The sequence below is a fragment of the Chinchilla lanigera genome, unplaced genomic scaffold (genome assembly GCF_000276665.1).
Source record: "Chinchilla lanigera isolate Chin_1 unplaced genomic scaffold, ChiLan1.0 scaffold00150, whole genome shotgun sequence".
NCBI lineage: Eukaryota > Metazoa > Chordata > Mammalia > Rodentia > Chinchillidae > Chinchilla > Chinchilla lanigera.
In genome coordinates this window covers 890,584-897,554 of record NW_004955551.1, presented here as the reverse complement: position 1 = coordinate 897,554, position 6,971 = coordinate 890,584, and positions in this window count along the sequence as shown.

Here is a 6,971-nt window from a genome sequence, read left to right as displayed (position 1 = left end):
CTGAGAAACTATTTTGTAGATAATAATATGTAAAACGATAACCATTGATAATTTCCTACCATTTTGACTGTAATTTGCTAAGTCCCCCCTATTATTATGTTATCCTTCTTTTACTCTTTAAAATAAAAAAAAAAAAGATCATCTTAGTGTCTGCTACTAGCCATTTGTCAGAATACACACAATAAACCTATGCTACCCTACACTTTGTAGCCCTCACTTATTTGCAAAAATAGTGTTGATAGAGCCCTGCCTGGAAAACTTCTTTCCTTCTTTGCTTCAATTTTCAATGCAAACTTTAGAATCAGCCAGAACCTTAGAGAGAAAAGTTGATACATTTTTGTTTCTCATATGAAAGTTTTCACTAAACCATTCTGTTTCATTATATTGTTGACCTACATTGAAAGATACTGTGAAAACAACCCTGAGAAACTCATTATTCTACATTATTATATGTTTTATATGAATGTTTGAAGATATTATTTGCTACATCACACTGGGCCTCCTATTGAAGACCCACAAGAGAAATTGCTCAGCTCTCCTATATTAAGAATAGCTATGCTTCTCTGTACCGTTGGTTTATTTTTAATCTTTTACATGCCATGAATCTTATTTATTCTTGTGATTTGGAGGCTAAGAAGCTCATAAGCATTCTTATGGGATCATACTGTGGGTATTTCATTACTAACCTTTCCCTGGACTTTATCAAATTTTTCATACTGTTATTTTCATTTTACCCCAATTTTTTCACTTGTCCTTTCTAAATCTGGCTAAACTAAATATATTACTATGAAGATCCTTGGATCCTTTCTGGAACAAGGTAAGGAACCTTTATAACTAAATTTAATATTTTAACAATTTGATACCCTGTTATACAAAACCAGTGATATTGGCGGGGGGCACATTTGGAAGCCTAACTTAAAATACAGAATGTGTAGCATTCCCAAGTTCAGTTCTGAGTTTTCTAGGGTCACCCATAAGACTATTGGGACTTAAACCTAGGTAGAAATCTTTGTGTTGATCTGTTGGAAAAGATTCACTGTGGTGCCAGGAACAAAGAAAATATAAAGTGGCTTCCAAGGTGAGTAACACATCAAACTCAATAGGTTGGTGCATTACTCAGGGTTTTACTAGAGAAATAACAGATATAACACAAGATGTACAAATTATAAACAGTTCCAAGATTGGCTTATAATGGTCAGCCAGAGACTTATATGAGGAAGCGTGCAGAGGGTGTCTGCACACTGAAGACCAAAGGAATCACTCCAGGGTCTGGAGTTCACTGCAGAGTTCCATGCAAGTCTGTACCAGGAGGCCAATGAGTCTGCAACAGAAGGCTGAAGTATCCAAGGCAGAAGCCGAACAGTCTGCACAAGAAGCCAGGAGATGATGTCCAAGCTGAAGGTGAAGACTGGAGCTCCTCCAAAAGGAATGGAAGTTCCTCTGTCCTTCTTCATTTCCCTTTTATATTATCTAGGTGATGATCCACCCTAGAGTGGCTCCTCTACACCCTAGGGTATAGAACTGCTGAGCAAATTGCTGAGCCAAGTTTAGTTATGCTTCTAAACTTCTCAAGTTGACATAATCAATCAACCACTACCGTTGGCTATTCCAAGTTGCAGCTGCTGGCTTGTAATAGACCTGCTTCCTACATGAGCACCTCTGTTTTTAGTGTTCTTCACATGATCATCCACATTCTATTCCATGTTTCTTCCCTACAACCTCATCCCTCATCTCACCTCAGAACCTTTCTGCTCATATCCATTATCAACACACCCCTACCATGGCTTGAATGCATGCACCAGAATTCATGTATTGGAAATCTAATTCCCAACACAACAGACTTGGGTGGTGGAGCCCGATGGCACTACCTTAGGTCATGAGGGTCACAAGGTCCCCTTGGGAATTGATTAATGTCATTTAAAGTGCTATGGGTAGGAGTTCCCTCTCTGGTGCTCTTTGCCATTCTCCCTTTTGTCATAGGATGACACAGGAGGAAGACCCTTGCACCTTGATATTGGGCTTCCCAACATCTAAAACTGTGAAACAGTAGATTTCTATTTAAATTACTCAGTGTATAGTATTGTTATAGTAGCACAACACAGAACAAGTCACCTCCAAACTCCTCAGCCCTTTCTTAAAATATTTTCTGCTTGTTCCCCTGAAAATCAGATGGTCTTGCAGGAATGGAAGAAAGAAATTTTCCTGCAGCTTCCACCAGTGGGAGTTCAGGAAATTAAACCAATAAAAGACAGATTGACAAAAGAGTAACAGCTTATTTACACATGCAGCATGCATACACAGAGGAAAAACACAGTGATGAGTAACTAGCAGGTGGTTAGAACTTGGAGCTTATTTAGCATCACAGCAAAGAACAAATGTGTCAAGAAATGATAAGACAAAAAAAGGGGGATTTAAGGTTTTAGGGGCAACAAACTGAGGGAAGATAAACACATGGGAGAAACTACTATAAGGTAAGGCAGGGCGTAGCAACACATTACACCAACCCATCCCATACTTTTCTACTGTTAATTTGTACTTTAGCATAATAGTAGCTAGCTGTGCATCTGAGTAGCTACACGTGAGGGATACTGGAAGCAATCTTTGTGTTTATCGCTGCAAAGTGTATATATGTGTGCAAAAGTGTCAAACTGAGATTTTCACCCACATTATGCTCCATCCAACAGGTTTTCAATATGCTTATCTGAACATCACAGAGGGTAAAATACATCTACACTACTCTTTTGTTGGTAAACATGTGCTTTACCATGATGGAATGTGGATGTGACTCACAGTACCTGTGTCTAGGGAAAGAAAAAACCCATCAGTGCATTCACCAACTTGGCAGATGAATGGTAAGGTGTGTGCAGGAGCTCCAAGGCTGCATCAGGTGAGTTTTACCATGAAATACTCATTGCTAAATTTCTGTGCATTTAGGATTTGCTTTTTTATTTAAAAAAAAAAAGTTTTCCTTTGAGCTTTCTGATAGAAGTAGCCCAATTGAGAACAATGGCACATGAAAAACCAGATTTGCAAGTTATGGAGAATGTCAAAAGTGAATCATCAGATTACTCATCCATGGATGATGAGGATGATAATGACTTTGATGCTGGCCATGTGAGACAAAGTTTCTGTGACAGTGAAGTGGAGCAAGAATCAACTGATACAGACAGAGTGGATGCAAACCTCCTTGATTCAGATGATGAAGAAAACAACAATGTGAGTACATATGTGACTAGCTGAAATGGTCAAAATGGTCACACATTCAAATGGAACAATTCAATTTTAGAGCTATGTTCAAAAATACAATGAGGATCTTGGCAAGGGTGGAACCTGTTGGATGGAATGCAAACATTGCCACTCAATGTTTGAAATTTTTTGTTTGTAATAGATGAAATACTATGCTACAAGATGTTGTGAAATACATATATGCTAAAATGCAAGGGAAACTTTCTGTGTGCACTGATAGCCATTCTCAAAAATGTGTTTATCATAATACTTCACTAGCTGAAATGAAAGTATTCATAGGTCTGCTGTACTTAGCAGGGCTTTCTCATGGTCATCACATGAATGTAAAGGATAGATGGAAAATTAATACGTACAGGCTTGAGGTTTGGAAAATAATGATGACACTGAGGAGATTTGATTTTCTTCAAGATTGCCTGAGATTTGATGACAAAAACCACCCAAAACAAACGGGTACTGTTGATGTCAACATTGCACCATGATGGAAATATTGATAGGGAAACCTTGGCAGAAGGGAAGCCTGAGATACAAACTTTCTCCAACAAAACCAAGGGCACAGTAGGTGTTGTTGATGAGTTATACTGCAACTGTGATGTCACTTGAAACACAAAGCATTGGCCAATGGATGTGTTTTACTTGATCCTAAACATGTGTGGCATAAATGGTTTCATAATACACAAAGAAATAACAAGTGCAAAATACCATGGAGAAATTTTCTTAGAGGATTGGGAATGGAACTTATAAGAGATCATTTACGCAGGAAAAACAAACTGTTTCTGCCCAGTGAACCCTACCAAAAAAATTGTGGCACACACTGGTGAGCTGACAGGTAAACAGGCAGGCACACCATCACAAAAGCTTACTACAACAACCAGAAAACCAAAAAGATGTCAACTGTACTCTGCAAGAAAGGACAGGAAAGCAAAACATACATGCTATCAGTGTAAGCGATTCTTGTGTTCGGAACATGCAGTTTCATATGTGAAGACTGCCATGAATGAGACAGTTGAAACAAAAATTACTTCTGTGGTAGACTTTTGTTTGTATTTACATTGTATTTCACATAGGAACTTATTTCTGATGTAATCTTCTAGGTTTTTAAACATGTACACAGCTGATGTGAAAACGTTGATGTCTATTCTAAGCACTATTCTAAACGTTGATGTCTATTCTATTTTATGTTGTTGATATCTTATTTTCCTGCTAGGAACATATTGTACAATATAGTAGGAAGCTCCTGACAAAACAGAAAGAGAAGAGAGGTGACAAGAATGGCCTGCTACATAGGAAAGGAAAGCTAAGCTCTTGTGCTGTCAGTGTAAGAAAGTTAAGCACTTGTGCTGTCAGTGTAAGTGAGATGTGTGCATGGAATATGCAGTTGTCATGTGTGAAGACTGCCTTGGACGTGACAGTTGAAGTGAAGATTATCTTTGTTGTAGACTTTTGTTTGTGTTTACATTGCAGTTCACATAGAAATTTACTTCTGATGTTATCTTTTGGGTTTTGTAAGCAAGCTCAGAGCTGATGTGAAAATGTTAATGTTTATTCTAAATGTGCAATACATATTTTGAAATTAATACTTTATTTTATTGACATTTTATGTTCCTGTTAACTACACATTGCCTAATATAACAGGTGCCTCCTGAAAAAATGGCAACACTAATGAGATATCAAGTATGTCCTACAAAAGCCCAGGAAAGCAGAACATGTGGCTGTCAGTATAAGCAATACATGTATATGGAATGTGCTGTTGTCATGTGTGAAGACATGACAGGTGTGATATTTGAAGTGATAATTGAAGGTGTGATAACTGAAGTAAAGGTTATTGTGTTAGAGTTTTATTGGTATTTTCATTGTAGCTCTTGTAGGAGTTTGTTTCTATTGTTCTGTTTTAGACTTTGTACACCAAAGATCAGTGTACAAAAGATGTTTCAACATCTTTTTTGATGTTGAAAATTTTGATGCTTTTTATGAACACTCAATATTCAAACATTCAGTATTTTTTCCCATAAAATACCCACTGTTCAATATAATAAAATTAAAATTAAATAATCCATCAATGGAAATATTCTAAATAATAAATGTGGGTATCACACACCCCTGTTTCTGCACCTTCGTGACAAAATTTATGTTATACTCTTTAATAAGATTTGTTCATCCAAGTCCTTCTCACTGCCAAGTATCCATCTTCTTCACAGCCATAAAACATCCTTGGGAGAGGGATTTATGGCTGTCCTCATTTCTCAAGAGTTTCTGCTTTTAGTCTGATAAGGGAACCTCTAGAGTGGATTCTTGCTGCCCCTTTTGATCTTCATTTGCCTCCAGCTCGAGGTAAACCTCATGCCAAAGTGGAATGTTTTGGGGTAACATAATCATATCCTTTCCTTGGAGCCAGGGTCAGCATGTTAGGAAATTTCAGTGCTATTCAGTCAACATCCTAGATATCCCTTGGGGGAAAGCACTGCAGCCCTCTCTATTGGATCAGCTTTTCTTTCTGTAATTCACATTCCTAAGAGCATGGAAGTGTGGAAGATCTTCAGTTTTGATCTTCGTTTGTGTTTTTTGAGACACAGTCTGACTATATAGTTCAGGCTGGCTTTGAACTCATTACGTGGCCCAGGCTGGCCTCAAAATCACAGCGATCCTCCTGCCTCAGCCTTCCAAGTGCTGGGATTATAGGTGCGCACCATACCTGGCAAGATTTTGCCATCATCAAATTTTACCACTTTTCATGGCTGCCACTTACCAACCTCCTGTCACTCCTTCACACTCACTGATGACTACAGCCTTTACCTTCCTCCCTCTCACATCCTACTGCTGTCATAATTACCCTCAGTGATTTCAGTCCATCTGGATGCCCCATAGCACACTGTGGCCATTCAGTTCTTTCTTGTAATCTTAGCATCTACAATCCTTTTCTTTTCTGTGCCACAACCTCAGAATGAGAGTCACTACCAAGAATGGTGTCACTGCACGTCTCAAAGTCAGACATCCAAAGCTTTCACCATCCTCTCCTGTCTTTCCACTCAGCTGCTATCGTACTTCCACTCTAGCAAAAGTTTCCTGATCCACTGCCCCAACCACTTTCTCACTATCCAGAGCCTCCATTAGGTTAAGCCTTATATGACCTAAGAACACAGTGGGACTCTTCTAGGATTCCCCTGGCTGGATCAACTGGATTAATTTCAGATTTCTGACCATAGATATCAAATGTGCATTAGACATTGGCAGGCACTTCTCCTACACCTCCCAAGGAAATGATCTATTCTATTGTCTGGGATTACACAACTGAAATGATCCAGGTCATAAATGACCCTCAGGTGGGTTGCCAAAGCCACTTCAGACTATGGCTGACTACTACTGTGATTCAGCCATAATAACCATTCAGATTTCATAGGCTAGTGAAGGGACCTCAGCCCCTTCTGCATTCATGGAGCTCCCTGAGAGCATTTCACGTATGTTGTTATACAATTCTTTGAACATTTTCCCTTCATCCTCCTTCCACTGGCATTTCCTACCCAAAAGCCACTTGAGGTGGCTTCCATATGGTTAAGGAATACAGTGAACACAGTGCAACTTGGGTGTGGTGAAGACCCCAGAGACTTCTAAGCAGAAGTGGCCCTCAACAGAGAACATAGCTGGGGATTTAGCTCAGCGGCAAAAGCGCCTGCCTGGCAAGCGCAAGGTCGTGAGTTCGGTTCCCGGTACCGGAGAAAAACCAAAAAAAA